The sequence below is a fragment of the Sphaeramia orbicularis genome, chromosome 22 (assembly GCF_902148855.1).
Source record: "Sphaeramia orbicularis chromosome 22, fSphaOr1.1, whole genome shotgun sequence".
Lineage (NCBI taxonomy): Eukaryota > Metazoa > Chordata > Actinopteri > Kurtiformes > Apogonidae > Sphaeramia > Sphaeramia orbicularis.
This window is the reverse complement of record NC_043978.1, coordinates 53,089,634-53,110,126: the sequence shown is the minus strand read 5'-3', so window position 1 is coordinate 53,110,126 and position 20,493 is coordinate 53,089,634. Positions and strand designations below refer to the sequence as shown.

Here is a 20,493-nt window from a genome sequence, read left to right as displayed (position 1 = left end):
AACAGACGGGAAAAAGTGTGCCATCCCTGAATGTGCAGCAGTTGACTCCATTTTTGGAACAGATGCTTCTAATATCAGCTGGAACAAGGCAAAAAGCCATCTGGCAAAATTTGGCGAAAGTTTATTTTGTGAACCACCCTAGTGACCATGGATTATTCTTTTCATTTGTTCTTACTTCATCTTTCTTCTTTCAGGAGCCGGCTACATCGGGGAGGGTCGCTGGTGGGCTTTGCTGCTGTTAATCTTATTTATCGTCGTCCTCGCCCTGCTTATCATCATCCTCCAGCAGCCAGAGAACCCAAGCGGCTGCCGTACATGGCGCCCTGTGCCCTTCGTACCTGCGTTAGCCATGCTGGTCAACATCTACCTCATGCTTAAATTGTCTGCCATCACCTGGATTCGATTCTCAATCTGGTGCCTCGTGGGTAAGAAACCACTGTGTGATCTGTGATTTAGGTTAGGGTTTGGGTTAGGGTCAGGTTAGGGTTAGGGTCAGGGTTAGACTGATCTGTTGGAGGCAGTCACAGAGTGAGTCCACCGCCCATGTTCTCCTGCTGTCAGACAGATGTAAATCTGAGTGTGGTCTGCATAGTTCTGGTAGGACACATTATTACTGTGTATGAACTGGCCCAGGGGCAACATGTAAAGATTGAACAAGAGGGGTCCCAGAATGGACCCCTGGGGGACCCCACAGGTCACTGCCATTTGGTTTGACACACAGTTTCTGATTTGAACAAAATACTTCCTGTCCTCAAGGTAGGACTTGAACCATTTGAGGGCAGGACCACAGATGCCTACCCAGTCCTCTAACCTCTGGAACAGAATCACATGATCAACTGTATCGAATGCAGCACTCAGATCCAGCAGGACTAAGACTGGTACTGTACCTTTGTCTGTGTTCAGACGGATGTCATTTGTCACTTTGATCAGAGCAGTCTTAGAAGACCTAAGCTCCTCCTGTGTGTCAGATCGACCCCTCTATCCCTCTAAAACCCTCCTGTCAGTCACTTTCCTGCACTTTTCAGCATCCTGCAGTGAGTGGTTACACTTCAGTCGTGCAGTTTATTTCCAACATTCAGATACCATCAGTGGGGAGGAGAGGAAAAATTAGAACCAAGCTAAAATCTCATGTAGTATTGTAATAAAAAAGTACAATATTGGTCTCTGAGATGTTGGGGGAGTAATATCAAACTGCATAAATTGGAAATATCTCCACTGTGGGTTTTTGTGGTGTTTTAGTGGGATTGCTGCTCTCCTGACTCACTCCGAGTGGGATGAACTGTTAACAGAGAGTTAAGCTCAGATTTAAAAACAATAAAACAAATATGTCACTGGCTTCATAGCATAACTGCCTAAGTCATACACTATATGGACAAAAGTATTGGGACACGTGAATTCAGGGGTCTGGGATACAAAATAATAACGACAAATGTCATAATATAGTTTATTGTGATAAATATCATATTGATTATTAATATTAATGTTTATATCTCAAATCACCATGAACAGGACATCTTACAGCTGTAGACATGATGTGTCCCAATATTTATGTCCATAGTTTATAAACATCAATTTTCTTAAAGTTTAATGGGAGAGTTTTCTCCCTTAGTGAGATGTGAAGACAGTAGATGGTTAGTTGTGAAAGAAAATAATATTTACAGTCAGAGCACAAAAAATGTTTCAGAAATTTATGTTTATGTTTATGCATTTGGCAGACATTTAGAATTTAGAGGCAGAACATTTAAAATCATAGGCATCAATAAAAAAATAAACAAAATCAACGTTAAGAGAAATTGAGTAAAAGTAGCTTTGAGGAATTTTAGAAGCAAATATAACAATTAAACTAAATTAAGCAATGCAGTGATATTTGTCCCAATATAAAACTGTATTATGACATTTGTCCTTATTGTTTTGTATCCCAGACCCCTGTTAGAAAAGAAACACCTGAATTCAACGTGTCCCAATACTTTTGTCCACATAGAGCAGGGCTGTCAGACTCATTTTAGTTCAGTTCCACAGTCAGCCTGATATGATCTAAAGTGGGCTGGACCAGTCAAATAGTATGAATAATAGAATAATAACTTTTGAGTGAAAAAAGTAACATTCCGTAATGAAAATGTTTACATCTAGGAATTGTACTCGAACTTAACATGAACAAACATGAACAACCTGAACATTCTTAAGTGAAATAAGTGCAGCGTTAACAATATTACACCTCAGTTTATCATTTATGTGTGAATCACAACTTACAGATCACAGTGGATCTACAAATACACAAAACATTCAATAACAGGCAGAATATTATTAAAATTCCACATACTTCTCTTAAGAGATTTCAGGTTATTCTTTTTTTTTTTTATATATAAAAGGCTAGTCTGTAAATGTAAACATTTGTGTAATTTTCCTTTTTTTATATACTAAAACAAAGAGAAAAAATTTACAGTTTTCATTATGTATAGGTTATTATGATAGTATTTTACTGATCTGACCCACTTGAGATTGAATTGACCAAAAATTATTTTAACATCCTTGATTGTTAATATCTTCAATGTAATTTCTGCATTTTATAAATTCATCCCAGGGCCAGACTGGACCCTTTGGTGGGCCGGATTTGGCCCCTGGGACGCATGTTTGACACCTGTGGACTAAGTCATACACTATGTCACAGGTGTCATGTCAGTGCAGAAATTACACTGAAGGTATTAATAATCCAGGATGTTAAAATAATTTTAGGTCAATTCAATCTCAAGTGGGTCAGATCAGTAAAATACTATCTTAATAACCTATAAATAATGAAAACTACAATTTTTCTCTTTGTTGTAGAGTAAAAAAAAAAAGTAAAATCACACAAAAATGTTTACATTTACAGACTAGCCTTTTACAAAAAAATGTGAATAACCTGAAATTTCTATATGGAATTTTGCCAATATTCTGCCTCTTACTAAATGTTTTGGTATTTGTAGATCCACTGTGATCTGTAAGTTGGGATGCACATGTATAAATGATAAACTAAAGCAGAATATTGTTAAAATTGCACTTATTTTTCTTGATAATTTTCAAGTTGTTCATATTTGTTCATGTTATGTTCAAGTACGGTTCGTAGATGTAAACATTTTCATTATGGAATTTGACTTTTTTTCACTCAAAAACAGAAAAATACTTTGGAGTTGACATTATTTCTAAGTTCTTATCCTTATTTATATTATGTTTGGTCCGGCCCACTTTAGATCTATTAGGCTGAATGTGGAACTGAACTAAAATGTGTTTGACTGCCCTGTCTTAGTCAATAGTGACTTGAAGCTGTTGATTTGTGTATGTGTTTGTGTGTACTGACGTGTGTGTGTGCTGTTCCAGGTGTTCTCATCTACTTTGGCTACGGCATGTGGAACAGCACACTGGAGATCACGGCCAGGGAGAACGAAGTGCACGCCTCCACCTACCAGCGCTACGATCAGGGCGTGGACGAAGGCTTCTGCGGCTTCGACGACGACTTCTACCCCCCCCGCCAGTGACCCCTGGGGTGCACCTGAAGGGGAGTCAGGGAGCACCCGGGCCCGGAAGCAAAACCTGAAAGTGATGGGACACCGTCCAAAGGCGGAGGCAGGACCATTACGAATCACGGCCTCGCAGAGGAGGATCCGATGGATTTCTGAAGGGACTGACTCTGTGTTCCCCTGAATGTACTGCCTTGTCTGCTGCCTGTGGGAAGGGGAGGGGTCCGTGGTGTGAGTGCACAAATGACAGTGTGTGTGTCGAGTGTGCATGCTGCATGTGTGTACTCGTTTGTGCGTCTAACTAACCCTTGGGCTAGATTGTTTCTCGGCAGCGGAACGCCTTCTTTCACCTTTCTCTGCAGCACTCGCCTCCCCCTCCCACAGCAAATGTGGACGTCAAGGTCATGCATGTGTTGTCGCAGCCACTTGTTATTCACTTCCAAAAGGTCCACACCTACACAAACTGAGGACACACAGAAAAGTGCACACAGATGAAATATTTCCCTCTTCATTACACTGTGAACCACTGAATTAATCAATCACCTGTACTGATGTTTAAGAGTACATGGAATATAGGGATGTAACGATAAACCACGGTAAAATTGCCAACAGATAGTATTACCGTTTAAATTCTAATTCTCATGATAACTGTGTTTGATTACCGCACTTTTAGGGGAAAAAACCCGATGTAAAGATCTGCTTTTATGTCAAATATTTGAGTATAGTTTTAATTTATTACAATTTTAATTGTCTGTGCCTAATATTTGGAACCAATATTCACTTTTAAAGTCTTTGAAAAGGTTCGTTAAGCATCTGTGTGTATTTATGCAATAAATTATATACATTTTCAAATCAGATTTTATATTTTTTTTGTGTTTTCTGGCCTTTTATGTTTTTAGTAGGTTAAAGTGAAAAAAATAATAGACAGATGATATAGATGAAGTTGTGCTGAAAAAACAGATCCCAAACATGGGTATAGTAAACATTTGTTTCTATAGTATAAAGGCAAAATCAAAAGGACTGAAAAACGGACAAAATAGGCTCAGACCACTAAGGGTTAATATTGAATGTTTCTGTAACAGAAGGGACATTGTGCCGATTATTTTTTGTTTTTTTTTTTAAATACAACTTGGTTAAATTATTTCAGTTTGTGTATTAGTACTTTTGAACATTTTGAGCACAATTTCAACAATACCACGATAATAATGATAACCGTGATAATTTGGTCACAATAACCGTGATATGCAGTTTTCATATCGTTACATCCCTAATGGAATATATGGAAACAGAGGAGGAGATGGTGATGAGTGAGGCAGAGGTGAATCATTATCGCTTTTCCTGCTTCAATGTAGACGGACAGGAAAGTTCGATGACAACACACCAAACCCAAGCTATTTCCTCCGTTCAAGTCAGACTTTCTGTGGTCTTTTTAGAGTGTATGTAAGAGACAGTGAAAGAAACACACACACAGAAAACATCTTTAACACTAGAACCATCAACAGGTGAAATGTACCCATGACTGTCATTGAACATTGAAGTCCCAGATTTGGACTTGAACTGTGTTGTTCTGTAATTGTTAAATATAACCAAGATAAATCCAGTTATCCCTGTATAGGTGGGTTCACATTTGTACAGTTTATGTTTAAACATTCCATTTTAATGAAGCTTCAGCCTGGACATGCACAGTGTCTGTCCTGTTAGCGGTTTAGCAAAGTTTGAGAAACATTCTCTAATATAGGGCTGTCAAACTCATTTTCGTTCAGTTCCACCTTCAGCTAAGTTTGATCTGTAGTGGGCCGAACCAGTCAAATAATAACATAATAATACATAAATAATGTCTACTCCAAACTTTTCTCTGTTTTAGAGCGAAAAAAGTAAATTTATATTATGAAAAGGTTTACATCTACAAACTATCCTTTCAAAAGATGTGAATAACATGAACAAACTGAAAAAAATAAGTGGAATATTAACAATATTCTGCCTCAGTTTATCATTTCCACATGTTCATCATAACTTACAGATCACAGTGGATCTACAAACACACAAAACATTGAATATCAGGCAGAATATTGTTAAAATTGTACATACTTCTCTTAAGACATTTCAGGTTATTCACTTTTTTTTTTTCAAAATTATAGTTTGTTTTAGTGTAAATACGTGAAAATATTTACATTTACAAAGAGAAACATTTGGAGTTGTCATTATTTCTATGTTATTATGATAGCATTTGACTAGTCCTGCCCACTGGAGATGGAATTGGTCTGAAAGTGGAACCTGAACTAAAATGACTGTCAATGGCTTCAGTGTAATTTTTGCATTTCACAAATTCATCCCAAGGGTTAGGCGGGATGGGTTTGGCCCCCGGGCCGCATGTTTGACACCTGTGCTCTAAACATTCTGACTTTAAATCACATATCACAAAACCAGAAGCCTGAAAAAACAGGTAGATACAGGAGTTTGTGCAAAGTGCTTAAAAAACTCACCTTCTGCTTTTATCGACGGCAACATCTTGTGTTGGAAAAAGGGTGATGTGAAAAGGAGTCAGAGAAGGATACGTGAGGTTACATAGTGACTAATAAGAAAGCAAACAAAGAAACAAGCAGGTGTGCAACGTCAGTTCTAAAAACCTCCTTGTTCATTCGTCCACATTACAAACTACTAAAACAGACTAAAACAGAGTCAGTCGGGTTCCCAAAGCATCAAACTCATTTGATTTCAGGGGCCACACACAGCCCAGTGTGATCTAAAGTGGGCCAGACCAGTGAAATAATAGAGGAATAACCTTTAATTAATGATCTCAACCCTAGACTTTACTCTGTGTTTTAGGGTGAAAATAATAAAATTAAATTAAGAAAATGTTTACATCAAAAAAAAAAAAGAAAATTTTCTTCATAAAAAAAAAAAAAATATGTGCATTTAGAACAGCATTATATTTCAGTTTATCATGAACACGTGTGCATTACAATTTAAAGTCATTTTGAGAAATTTGAAAAAAACACAAACACAGTTAACCGGAAAAAAAAACACAAACACAAATATGAAGAAAATAAAAAATAACAGAAAAAAAAAAATTTGAGAAACAAAAATTGCACTTTTCTTAAGACGTCTGAGCTTGTTCATATTTTTGTGAAAGGATAGTTTGTAAATGTAAACACTGCTCTGTAACCGTATTATAGTATTTTACTGCTCAAACCCAGATGAGATATTTGTCTGAATGTCCTGAACTAAAATGATTCTGACATCCTTGATTGTTAATATCTTTAGTGTAATTTTTGCATTTCACAAATTCATCCCAGATTGAACTTCTGGCAGGTCGGCTTTGGCCCACAGCCGTATGTTTGCATTAGAGGATAACAGACTGGTTTACTATCCACACAAATATGTACATTTTTCTTCTAATACTCATTTTCACTGTCATTTCAGAGCGATTTGCACTGACCACTAACTCAAACAGAGCAGACCATTAGGACCAAAATACTGATGATTAAACAAACGTATGTAATGACTTGAAACATTCCTTTACCTTAATTCAATGACAGTACATTTTCACCTGTTAGAGCTGCAACGGGCTGTGTGTCGGCAAGAATCCGGCGAAATACAAATCACAATACTAGGATCACGATACGATATATCACATACTGTTTAAAGGGTAATTTTTTTGTTTTTTGTTGTTTTTTTGTTTTTTTTTAATGATTGTTTCCTTTAAGAATTGAATTTCACCAGAAATCTGCACAAATACTAAACAAATTTTGATTTGATCAGAACAGGATCTAATGCTATATCGCAACATTTTCCTGTGTTCAAACTGAAATTCTATTTACAAACATTACAGTTTCAGATCCTGTTCAAATGTTCATATTCTATTAGTTCAGAACTAACATCAGAACAGTATTTTGTGTAATCCCAACAAAGTAACTAACATTATAAATTTAATAAGTGTTAAATAATAGTAAATTAAATAAACAAAAAAGACAAAACAAAAAACAAAAATGAACCTAAACAATATCTGCATTTGAATAAATACTTAAAAATATCGATAAAGTACTTTTTAATATCGATACACTATTGTGAAATGAAATATCGCGATATATTGCAGAACCGATATTTTCTAACAGCCCTAGCTGCAACAGCCTCATATTTTCAGTCGGTTTTCAGTGTATAGTGGCCTCTGATAGTTCTAGTGTTAAACATAAAATCTTCATGCCTTCGTAAACATGTTTCCCTGACCGGTCTAGCCCAAGGGAGGGGGGAAAAGGGTGTTGATGTTTTCTGTCACAAATAGTACTTGGACTTTGCTTGCAATAGTGCCTTCATCTACTGTACGTGAGATTGGATTATGTCTGTTTTCTACGTTCATTTTTGCCTGTGTTCATGAGGGTGTATGTGCAGTCTAACTCCACCTTTTCCATCCATTCTGTGTGTGTAGGTATCAAGTGTGTTTCCAAGGGTTTTGTTTTGCTGTGTACGTGTAGATGTTTGTTCCGTTTTTGTTCTCCCTCCTCTTTTGCCCCAGCATGAAGCTCCAAAAATCAAGCATCCGCCCACAACAAAGCAGCTTCTCGGTCAAAATATCAAGCGCTCGTCAGCTCACCGGCATTCCAAAAGGAGGAGAAAGTAGAGGGTTCAACATAAGGAGAGGGCAAGTTGGATCCTTTTGACAGCTCGCATGACTCAGATTCTCTGTTCAGTCTTTTCTGTGTGCTTGTTTCTTAGTTCAGTGTTTCCCAACCAGTGTGCCACGGCACTTAAGTGTGCTGTGAGAAATCCTCAGGTGTGCCGTGGCAGATTACACTGGGTTACAAAAAAATGTTTTTTGCAAGTTGTCTAGGTTTTTTCAACTGAATTAGGGACCATTTTGCACCGCTAAATCCAAAAATGACATCTGTTTTTCTCAATCAGGTCAGGTTTTTTTGCTAATTTGATTTTGAAAAATTTGATCTTCTCACAAAATTGATTACATTTTTTTGACTTTATCAGTTGATTTTTATATAGTTCTCACCCAAAATAGGTTTTAAGAGAAAAAAATCATTTTCTAACAGGATTCCTGTTAGGTACAATGGTGTATTCACCGCAGATGTAGCAGAATACGTCAGGCTTATTTTTGCAAGATCTTCTAGTCAAAGCCATTTCATTCACCTGTAATATTAAAAAAAAACATTAATCATAAATTGGCAAAAGTAAAATCTTCAGAACTCGTTTATTGCAAGAAATATGAAAGAATTATGTATCATATGATGTGAAAATGCCCATAAATGTAAGCAAAAATGTTCAAAAGCCAATATGTAGCATAGTTCAGAAAGTTGACCTGATTGAGCAAAATTAATGTGGTTTTTGGATTCAGCACACCAAAATTATCCTAAATCAGCTCAAAAAACTTAAACAATAAATTTGTTGTTGACCAGTGTTATCTGATTTCACCTGATTGGTTCTGTAAGCAAGGGGCGTGATATTGATACGTACGACTGCACGCACCAGTGATCCACTCTACAACAGCAGTTTCCCTTTGCAAAGTGAAAATGAAGGTGAACCAGCCCCAGTGCTGTGTGTTCTGGTGATAAACCCACCCACACTAGTGTTGCGCAGACCCCGCGGATCAGGTTGGGGCGGGGGGGGCGTATGCCTCTGTTAAATGAATCTTCAATTCCTACAAGAATATCAGTTTGTGTTGAACTAAACAGGCCCAGGTTTCACACTGAGGAAGGAAAGTGAGACTAGATTTGCATTAGATTTCAATAAGTATACTTTTTGTGACATTTTTGTTCGGGGGTGTGCCTTGTGATTTTTCTAATGTAAAATATGTGCCGTGGCTCTAAAAGGTTGGGAAACACTGTCTTAGTTGTTTCCAGTTCAGCTGACATAGGGAACACATTTTTCTTTTCCACCAGAGAAAAAACACAAGATAACTGAGTGGGAATGTTTTATTTTTGCATTAAGTGAAATCTTATTCAGTTCTGTTCTTCCCTTTCTCCCTTACCCCATGCTTTCCATACTTTTTGATTTGACTTATTTTCCATCCTCTACTCCATCTTTCGTCTCTCAACACACTCTTCCTCTATCTATTTGCCCCTACTCCCCTCTCCATTTCCATCAGGCCGTGTCAGCAGGGAGTTACGGCTCTAAGTCACAACTGATGGGTCTGGGATTGGTTTTCAGTCAGGATTTGAAATGCCAATCTGTTCCTGGCCTGACCGGTCATTAGCTTCTTATCCCCCCAGGGTGTGTGCTATCACTACCCCTGATTTGTCACTGGAGTATTTCCTCCTCCAGTGGTGGTCCCCTGCGGTCACAGTGGTTTGAGTCAACCTCCCTGCTGTCTATTCTCTTTTTTTTTTTAAATGCATGTAGCTAGTGTTGAAGCCCTGCTCTTGACGTGCTGCCTACCACGACGCTGCACCCAAAACACGTATTTGTGAAAATCAATCAAATGAAAATCATGGTCCTGAATGACCTAAAAGGAAGGACATGTAAAATAATGCTGCCAAGCTTAGGGGTTTGATTCCATCCTAAGAATGTATGCACTCATGACACTGTCAGAGACTTTGGCAACACCAAATAACACACTTCATGGGTGGGGGCACTTCTGCAGTACTGCTGCTGGATTTCCTGGTCGTACCCCTTCTACCTTGTCCTTGTGCCCCCTGTTGCTGCATCAGTCCCTTCCAGGGAAGCCTTATTTGTCTAATGCACTAAATCTAAGGATGCCACGCTAAATTCTCACCCTACCTCTGCTTCTGTCACATCCATCGTCAGTCGTCATGTAGGAACAGGCCCTTAGTATTGTCCAGAAATTAACACCTGCAAAAAAAAAAAAGAACAGCCTGATGGACTGATGCTGATACTGGATGATTCTGCGATTCTGAAATGAACAAAGGAATGGACTCTGTGGATGCACTTCAGTGTACTGTTTCCTATTTGTCATGGATCATGTGATGATTGGCCCAGTGGAGGAGGAAACACACCAGGAGGCTGGAATAATCTTCACTGTAGTATGATTTATTTAGTGTTTGCGCAGGTAACATCGCCGTTACAGCTGTGTTAGTGGAAAAAAACTAACAAAAAAAAAACACTAAACTAACTGATGAAAATCAGCTTGACCAAACATAAGGAAAATCAGTCTTCAACACAGAAAATAAAGCTCAGCCCATGGCTAAGGGACACCTGCTTCACTCCAGCAGAGCCACACTTCTCCCCCGAGGGGCAGCTTTTTAGACCCGTTGCCCCTCCCACAAAAAAACCAACCACAAATGTTCAGTTTACCTTTCAATTAGCATTTACTGGAATAATACTGCTATCTTTACCTAAACCTCATTTCAGTACTTTTATTTACTACTCCCCAAAAAGTCTCAACAGTTTAAACCTAGTTCAGACCATTTTAAAGGTGAACTAGGGGCCAACTCTCTAAACTCCCCTCTGATGGCTGCCACCCTTGGTAAGTTCCTGATGCCTTCTACTATAAAAGCTTTGGGAACCTCCCTCTTCCTGTTTGTCTGTCAGGCCTGGACTCTGGTGATGAGATGGAGTGAGCATCAAACAGTAAGGTAAAAAAGGAAAAAAGGAACAGACTAAGCTATGCAAAATGTTTTTGATCTGTGGGCCCAGTATGGAACTATTTCTAAGGATGCAAAAATGATAAATATGAAATGAAAATATGATTACTAGAAACAAAACAAAACTAGACCAGCTAAGCTAGCAGGCCACAAACCCATGGTCCACCCGGTCACTCCGACCAGAACCAGGCCCAGAGCCTGAGAACAAAGGACACGGGTTTCAGCCCACTCACAGGCCATGGGGCTGCCACTGTGACAGATCAACCATAAGTTAACAATGGAAACACCAGCAGCACATCTGTAAGTTTTCTCTGAAATCTACCGTTCTACAATTAATCTTACACATATTGCAGCTGTTTCCACATTAGAGACGCTTTAGACCAGGGCTGTCAAACTCATTTAGTTCAGTTCCACATACAGACTAATATGTTATAAATTGGGCTGGACCAGTTAAAATAATATAAATAATAGGATAGAACTTATATGTCCACTCAAAAGTTTTCGCTATGTTTTGAGTGAAAAAAGTCATGTTCCGTAATGAAAATGTTCACATCTACGAACTGTTCCTTGGAACATAACATGAACAATATGAACCTAAAAAATTCTGAAGAAAAATAAGTGCAATTTTAACAAATTACACCTCAGTTTATCATTTATACATATACATCACAGCATAAGATCACAGTGGATCTACAAATACACAAAACCTGTAGTAAGAGACAGAATATTGATACAATTCCACATACTTCTCTTAAGACATTTCAGGTTATTGACAATTTTTGTAAAAGGCTAGTCTGTAAATGTAAACATGTTTGTGTAATTTTTACCTTTTACCACCAAAACAAAGAGAGAAATTTGTGGTTTCTTTATTTATAGTGTTATTATGATCGTATTTTACTGGTCTGACCACTTGAGATTGAATTGACTTAAAATGATTTTAACATCCTTGATTGTTCATATCTTCAGTGTAATTTCTGAATCTCACAATTCATCCCAGGGGCTGGATTGGACCCTTTGGCGGGCCGGTTTTGGCCCCCGGGCCACTGTTGAACTGTGCTTTAGACCAATATGAAACTAGCCCTCGTTATCTTCTTTCTCTGCCTAATTATAATATTTCCCTGACTACAGTGTATTTCCTATGAACAGAATCTGACATTTGTAGCAGTAAATAGGTGTCCAAGAGATGGATGTCGATGAGGTGGTTTAGTGTGCAGTGCTTCCTACTCTGCAAAAATCCAATTTTACTAAGTGTATTTTTCTCATTTCTAGCCAAAATATCTCATCACACTTAAAATAAGACAGAATCACCTAAAAGTGACTTGTAAATGAGATATCAGAACTTCATTTTATAGACAACAGATCTGGGAAATCTTATTTCAAAAAATCTTACAGAGATAATTTTCACTTGCTTGAATTAAGCAAAAAAATCTGCCAATGGAACAAGTGACTTATCACCTAAGATAAGTCCCCTACTTATTCTATCTACTACCCGTCGCCAGTCTTTCAAGCTTTCAGCTGTTTGTGCTCGCTAGATCTTGACGCTAAACATTCTACATGGTAAGTTAGAATTAACTAACATGAGTTTTGACTGAAAAATTAGTGCAGTGTTTTTCAGCCTTGGGGTTGGGACCCCACGTGGGGTCACCTCAAATCTGTAGTTGTTTGATAAAAAATTAAAAATTACTAATAAAAATTTACAGTATATTGCCTAAATGTTGCCTAAAATTAACGTTTATTTGCAACATAGTATGGCAAACTATTACACGATCAAAAACAAATTAATTTAGCGAATAAAATGTCTGTTTTGAATGTCTGGGGTTGCCTGAAATTTGTGATGTTAAAATGGTTTCACGAACCAAAAGGGTTGGAAACCACTGGGTTAAACCCTTCATTCAGATGTGTACACTGGTTTAAGATGTTTGTGGCACAAGATTTAAGAACAAACTATACAAACAAGTAAAAAGGGGCGTTGGGAGCAGTTAATGCAGTGGTTTTCAACCTTGGGGTCCGGACCCCACGTGGGGTCACCTGAAATTTCTAATAATGATTTAAAAAAATGTAAAATTAAAACTTACTAATAAAAATTTACATTATATAGTCTAAATGTCTAAAATTAATGCTTATTTGTAACATATAGCAAACTATTACATGATCAAAACATAAAATTTAGCCAAAAAAAAAAAAGTCTCCATTTTGAATCTCGGGGATCGCCAGAAATTTGTGATGTTAAAATGGGGTCATGAACCAAAAAAGCTTGGAAACCACTGAATTAGTCCTTTAAAATTTTACCAGATGTTAATTTTTGATGATGACAATTTTTGAAGTTATTCCTGATGATTATTCCAAATCAGCGGCCACGAGACTGCCAACAGTCAGAAAATAGAAGTAAAAGTATTCCACTTATTACAGCTTTTGTGACATTTTTCAGAGTGCTTTTTCAGCAGCCACTTGACCAAAACTTAAAGATGTTTCACAGGCTTCACCGATCTAAGACAAAAAAGGGACAACAAATGGACAAAACATTTAAGAAGCAAATTCTTGTCATTTTTGCTTGAAAAATCCCTCCAACATTTTTTTTTTTTGTTCTCAGTTAGTCACTTAGTTGTAGCAGCTCTTTGCTTCTGTTCATGCTTTGCAGAATCATCCAGATCAGCGACCCTCTCTAGCAACAGGCTTGGAAAAAAACAAAGCATCATAAACACACATTTACACAGACACATCTACTGTAAACACACATCGTACTCCACCGTAGTGCAGTACTACTCAGCCGAAATACCTTACCCACTATGTACCTTTGTACTCAGCCAAAAACTCTCCAGCTGCTTCGCATTCATAGCTCAGCCAAATCAAGGAGGCCAATCCAGGCGTCACCGTGCCTCCGCCGACAACCTGTACAGTCGACTTCCTGTATTTTCTGCTCTGTGTGTTTGTATACGAGTGAGTGCATGTACAATATGTGCGTGATGTGCGTTTGTGGTCTACGCCTGCGCCTCAATGTGGCCGTCTTGGTGAATGTGTAGCATGCTCTTCACGCACGAGGCTCAGACCGTAAATGTTGTACTTTTTGCATGTGGTGATTGACTGCAACGAGACATTAACTGAACACCAAAACAAGCGCAGGCTTAGTTCTTGTACCTGGAAACGTTGGCCTTTGAGCTCTTTGAGTATTTAAAGGTCTGTTCATCACTTTTAACTCTGCTTCAGAACACCAGTTTTGAGATCCTTACAAGTGAATCGACCTTATTCAACGTTGCACATGGCAATTATTTCTATTGATCTGCAAACCTTTCTAAACCATACGATTAATTCCATGTTAAACTTTGAAAAAAACACTCTTGAGGTGACCAGGATATGAAACTTAAACCTTAACAAAGCAAGTGGTTTTAGTATTAGGGTGAGGTCTTGGGCTTATATATGAGCCGTGTTTATATGGTTGTAAAGAAAAATTTCGGTTCGTTTTTCGGTACAGTGGTCTTCAGTTCGATACATTTTCGATACATTTTCAGTATAGCAAGGTTATTATCGTAAACAAAAACTAACGAAATGACGAAAACTAGAATTGTAAAAACATTTTCGTTAACTGAAATAAATAAAAACTATAATTAAAAGAAAAAACAATACCTAACTGAAACTGTATTGTGTGCGTGCAAAACTAAAACTTATAAAAATTAGGGATAAAATTCCCTTCGTTTTCGTCTTTGTCAATGTCGGATTGATATGAAATCGATTTATTTCGCTCGAGCGAGTTTAGCTGGTGGCCCTTCACGGTCCGACTCTTCTCATCACCTGTTATTTATACTCGTCTTCTGGTCCCCCACTCTACCTGGCAACATGGAAACTAAAGTGGGAGAAAGTCCTGTACGAGACTTATTGAATATGACGGTGGGACAGATAAAAGATATAAAAAAAACTAAAACTAAGCATTTAGAACAAACAAAAACTAATAAAAACTATCAAACCTGCTCTAAAAACTTAATTAAAACTAACTGAATTAGAGGAAAAAAAAAAGTCAAAACTAAATAAAACTAAACTATAATGAAAAATTCCAAAACTATTAGAACCTAGCAGTATAGTGGAGACCAATTCGGTAAAAAAAAAAACTTTATTGAAGAAAAAATACCAATACAGACTAAAAGACCCTATTGGTTTCACTGATATTTAAAAAAAGAAAAGAAAAAAACAAAAAACAACAATAAAAATCATATAAAATGACTAAAATGTCTTCTGTCAGAGTTTAAAAGTGGGATCGCTGAAGGAATGACAGATTGGAATATCTGTTGGTTCTCCTCTGAGGAGCGAGGTAACGCCTGAAGGCATCAAGACAAACTTCAGTCTTGGAGCTGATGGAGTTTATTCAGATCTTCCTGTTGTCTCTTCACGCAGGTACTGGAACTAAGGCTCCGTTTAAAGGGAAGTAGAACAATGTAGCAACACACACTGGTTTTGGGGAGGACCTTCCTCATCCGTCCAAACACTTACAGTATCCCCACTTCCTGTATATTCCTCTTCTCAACCACAACCTCTACAAGCCAAAGTCCACAATATCTGTTTACTTTGAAGGTGAACCCTTAAGATTCAACAGAGGTATTGACTTTCCCCGTGGACCTACGACTTATGCTACTAATGTCGGTTTATCACAAGAAGACTGATTTTATTTTCCGTCCTGTGACTTTAGACAAACAGTGCAATGATCATTTCTTCCGAGGTTAATCCTAGATCCTAAGTATTTCATTAAAGATTTAAAGTATTGTCAGCTTAGATTCCACTGACATCTGCAGATGCGTTTGTCTAGTACAAGAGGAGGGGTGAACTAAAAATTTAAAAAAAAAAAAAAAAAAGGTATTTTTCTACAGGTTTTTCCCATCCACAGGCCCTCCTTTGAGTAGGTGTGCACAAAAGAACTGGGTGGAGTTAACAGCCTTCTGTGGTTTTGTTCTATCACAAGGAGGCCTGTCAAAGACGTCTAAAAATATATTTTTAACAACTGTGGTCTATCTAGAATTACCAAGATCATTTATAATCCTTAATCCTTTCCTTTGAAGGATTTGGAAATTGTTTCTCTTAATAGGACCATGGAAGGTTTAGGGGTCAGTGTACTACAGAAAACAAGCAGAAACTATTTTAATACAATTCTATAAGGCTAGAACCTACGAGCATAACCAAATGTTGCCACTATTGCTTTTAAAGTCAGCTACTATTTGTTTCTTTTGTCTCGGAGAAGGCGTGCCATATTCTTCCTGTGCTCTGTGTTCGCTGTGGCCAAGTGTCCAGTCAGTGTGTGTCGGATTGGTGAGATTGGCTTCTCTTGCAACAACTAGATATTCCTTTTCTCTTCTGTATATTTTTGGCACAAAGCTGTATAATGTAGTTGTTTTTTATGTTCATTTGTAATGGTTTCTTCCATGTGTGGTCATTTTGCTCATGGGTGCACTGTTTTTGCTGAGTTGTTGATATTGCTTCCATGCAACAATGAAAGTTATTTATTGCAAATACTGAAAAGATGCTTGTTTTTTTTGTTTTTTGTATTTTTGGTTTGTTCCCTAAACATTATACGTAAGGCTGAGTCAGATTCACACACACTTGAGATAAAGTCCACATGTCTGTACATTAGTGCTTTTTAACAGCAATATGCTTTCAGGGGCTTTTTTTGGGGTTAGATGAAGTAAAGGGGATATAAAAAAAAAAAAAAACAACACCTCAGACTCCAATGAGGAATTCTGTTTTAATTTCAGCCAACACTGTAAACCCCAATAAGTTGATTTAAGTCAAAAAAAAGTTGAAACTGATTACATCGAAATTTTTAAGTAATGTAACTCTAAACCGGTTGCCTTAAAAAATGTAAGTAATGAGTAATGAAAACTTGAGTGTATTAAACTGAAATGCTTGATTTGAATGGAATTGCTATTTTAAGTCCAACACTCTAAATGCCAAGTTAATTTAACTTCAAATTTGTTCCAATGTCAATTGCTTTGTATAATCTATAACTTAAAATCATCAGTTCATTGGACTCAGTTCCAAGTTGATTTAAATTAAAATCTTCTGCAACATAAATTGCTTTGCATAATTATTAAACTTAATATATTGTAGCATGGATGGAAATTAGGCAGGAAGTTAGCTTAATATAATTTACCAGTACAGGAAGTGCTTTTACTTTGGTAAAGCATAAAGATTTACACATTCAGTCCAAATGAACACTAACACCACCACCCCGCTGAACCCCTGCACAGAAAATAACACATTTTCAACAACATGAACAATACCCACAATGCAATGCAGAGGAAAAAAAAAAGGTGCGGTCAGGACTAAAACTGAGTGATTTAAATTCATTCAACTGAAACTGTTTTTGTATTTTTGACTATGTCTACAAATTAGTAGAATATACTGAACATTTTACAGTAATGGAATAAAACTGAAATCATTTAAGTATATTGCAATTAAAGCATTTTAGTAAATACAAAGTCCAGGCTTACAGTGAATAAACAAAACCAGAACTAATGTGCTCCCCTTTAACTGTAACATAGAGGCCCCTAGTTAAAATATGGCATCAAAGTGATATTTAATATTACTGAGCAGTAAAATAAAGGTTTAGCAAAATGCATTTAATGCTAGTTAATCGCATCAGCTCTCAAAAATTGTTATAAGACAAGATGTGACTTTATTGATCCCACTGTGGGGAAATTGTATTTATTGTATTTACAGCAAAAAACAAATAGGAAAACATTTGAGATTGAAATGGCAAATACAAAAGAGAATCTGCTGTTTATATTACTTGTTCTGTGTATTACACATATTACTTAAGTACACTGTACATTACTGTATATTGAGTTAGATATACAACATATTTCACAAATATAAAACTAAATTAAGTCCCTGGATATTTCTAACTTCAATAAATCTGTCATTTAGTCACATACTATATGTAATTACATCTCATTTAACTCTTTTAAAAGAAATCTAAAACTAAAAACAAGACAATTTTGTACTTATCAAGTCAACTATAGTACAGTGACTATATTACATTCTGAATATTATAAGTGTTAAAGGTGTATGCAGAAGGATAAAGACGGTCTCGACTATCGGCAAGAATCTGGCGATACGATACAAATCACAATACTGGAATCACGATATGATATATTACAACACTGTTAAAAAGGCAATTTTTTTTTAAATTTTCTGTTTTTTTTTTTTCTTTTTTAGAAGATTATCTCCAGGAAGAATTGAATTACAGCAGAAATCTGCACAAATACTAAACACATTTTTATTTGATCCCAACAGGATCTAATGTTATATAAGTAAGTCAGTACGTACATTTTTTTTCTAGAGCACTTTTCACAGACTGAGTCACAAAGTGCTTTATCAAATCAAATCAAAATCAAATCAAATTTACAGAAACCCAACAGAATCCTCCAGGAGCAAACACTAGTGTCTGGTGACAGTGGAAGGAAAAAGTACCTTTAACAGCAGAAACCTGGAGCAGAGCCAGACTGAGGAGGATGGACGAGTGACAGGACCAGTTGGGGTTAAAGAGAGAGAGTAAAGGAGGAGAAAAGAGAGAGTGATAGAGATAGAGAGAGACTGGGGGGAGAGGGGGGAGGTAGGGGGAGACACATGGAGTACATGTAACACTGTAAAGTAGCAACTTTACATTGTGAAAAAGGAATAAAACAGTACAAGTAAAATACAATTAGAATGCCCGTAAAACACAATAAAATACCATTAAAAACATTTAAAATATGATGAATACATAAAGTGTAATCAGTTTGTGGTGGCCGAGTCAATTGGGAAATTAAAAAGCCTGTTTGAACAGGAGTGTTTTAGGTGTATATCACAAAATGTTCCTGTGTTCAAACTGAAATTGTGTTTTACAGACATTCCAGTTTCAGATCCTGTTCAAATGTTCATATTCTATTAGTTCACAACTAACATCAGAACAGTATGAGTTCAATCCCAACAAAGGAACGAACCTTATTTAATAAAAGAGTGTTAAAGAATAATAAATAAAATATAAACAAAAGAGAAAAACTAAAATGAACTTCCACAATATCTGCATTTGAATAAATACCTAAAAATATCGATACAGTACTTTTTAATATCAATACAGCATTGCAAAATGAAATATCACGATATATTGCAGAACTGATATTTTCTTACAGCCCTGTCATTGACACTCACTTATTTCTGCCTATTGACAAGAAACATGGAAGTGTTACGTCAAAAGTCGTCTCTAATTCGAGTCCCGTCTGAGCCTGCTGAATAGTGAGTACGACTCCCGTTAGCATCAGCACCAGATGCTGCTGTGGGATTTGCATCTGACGGATGGGTTGAGCCAGTTTTGGGTTGATCAGCGGCAGTTCCATTTGCACCAGTGGAATGATGGAGGTCCTGCTTCTGGATCCAGCTGTGAGCAGACGGACACCCGTGTTCCTCCAGCTGTGGCGTCGCTCCTGACAGCGTTATGGAAATGAGCGGGATCTTTTAAAACAAAGGGACCAGACTCATGGATGGTCAGATGATGAGTCAGAAACGGTCATGTTACAACAGTTTGCATTTAGCCCAAACACACTGAGGCAGAAAGAACATGACAGTTGATCCTTTTACAGATTTTCACCAGATTAAAGGCCTGATCCCTGTTGAAAGTTCATTTAGTCTAGTTCTGTGCTGACCTGTGGAATTCACATGGTGCATTTGTCAGTATTATCTTTATATTTGTTAAAACTACCTGCAGCTTATTTTAATAAATGAGTGTTACTTTTATTTATTTACTAAGGATCCTCATCCTCGTCTATTTTACAGTGTAGGTACATTTTGATATGATGCTTGTGAACCTCAATCAAACAATCAAATTTTATTTATATGGCATCTAGGGATGGAACGATAAACCGCTGTAAAATTCCTGATGGTTAGTATTATCATGTAAATTCTTATCACGATAACCATGTTTGAGTACCGCACTTTGAAAGACAAAGAGAGAGAGAGAGAGAGACCTAGTCCAAGCACACAGAGAGAAAGAGAGACTATCTATTTATCTATCTATGAAAAAGAAACAAAAACAACTTAAAGTTGATCTGGAAAATTGTCAGAAAATGTCCATAAGGTTCCATCTTTAATGCACGTTTGTATGTTTGAGGTTTACGTGTTAATATTTGAATGTTTCTGTAACAGAAAATACATCGTGCCTGTTTTATTAGGTTGTTTTTGTTTTTCAAAATACAACTTGGTTCAATTCTTTCAGTGTGTGTATAAATACTTTTGAACATTTTGAACACATTTCAACAATACCGTGATAATAATGATAACCGTGATAATTTTAGTCACAATAACCATGATATGAAATTTTCATATGGTTCCATCCCTAATAGCATCACATCATAACAAAAGTTATGTCATGACCCTTTACATTCAGAGCTGATCTAAACCAGACTTTTAAACCAATTTACAGAAACCAACAGAAT

The 20,493-nt window shown here is 36.9% G+C and overlaps 1 long non-coding RNA gene across 1 annotated transcript; it reads left to right on the top strand.

Moving 5' to 3' along the window:
* Positions 1–12,600: 12,600 nt before the first annotated feature.
* Positions 12,601–13,488, top strand: LOC115413780 (uncharacterized). The gene is made up of 2 exons (XR_003934514.1): positions 12,601–12,640; positions 13,315–13,488. It is a non-coding gene; the product is annotated as an uncharacterized LOC115413780 (long non-coding RNA).
* The last annotated feature ends 7,005 nt before the right edge of the window (positions 13,489–20,493 follow it).